Source organism: Penaeus monodon, chromosome 30, assembly GCF_015228065.2.
Source record: "Penaeus monodon isolate SGIC_2016 chromosome 30, NSTDA_Pmon_1, whole genome shotgun sequence".
Classification (NCBI taxonomy): Eukaryota; Metazoa; Arthropoda; class Malacostraca; order Decapoda; family Penaeidae; genus Penaeus; species Penaeus monodon.
The window spans coordinates 22,043,702-22,043,924 of NC_051415.1; the positions used below are offsets into that span (position 1 = coordinate 22,043,702).

General features: G+C 39.5%; 1 pseudogene; it reads left to right on the forward strand.

The window, feature by feature from the left end:
- Positions 1-161: 161 nt before the first annotated feature.
- Positions 162-223, forward strand: part of LOC119592383 — a 20,057-nt pseudogene continuing 19,995 nt past the window's right edge.

Here is a 223-nt window from a genome sequence, read left to right on the forward strand (position 1 = left end):
ATATACACCCACCTTGCTTTTCAAATACATATAATACATTGCCCACAAACCTAAATTGAAAAAGATACTGTTATAAATGAGTAGTGCTTTATATATATCTTTTAGTATAAATACAACACTTTCAGAGGGAAAGTTCCTTCTGAGTTTCACATCGTACGGACATGGGTGCCTCAGCAGGATGGGTGCCAGTGGAAAAGCAAGACGTACTGGCCCCCTCCATCGT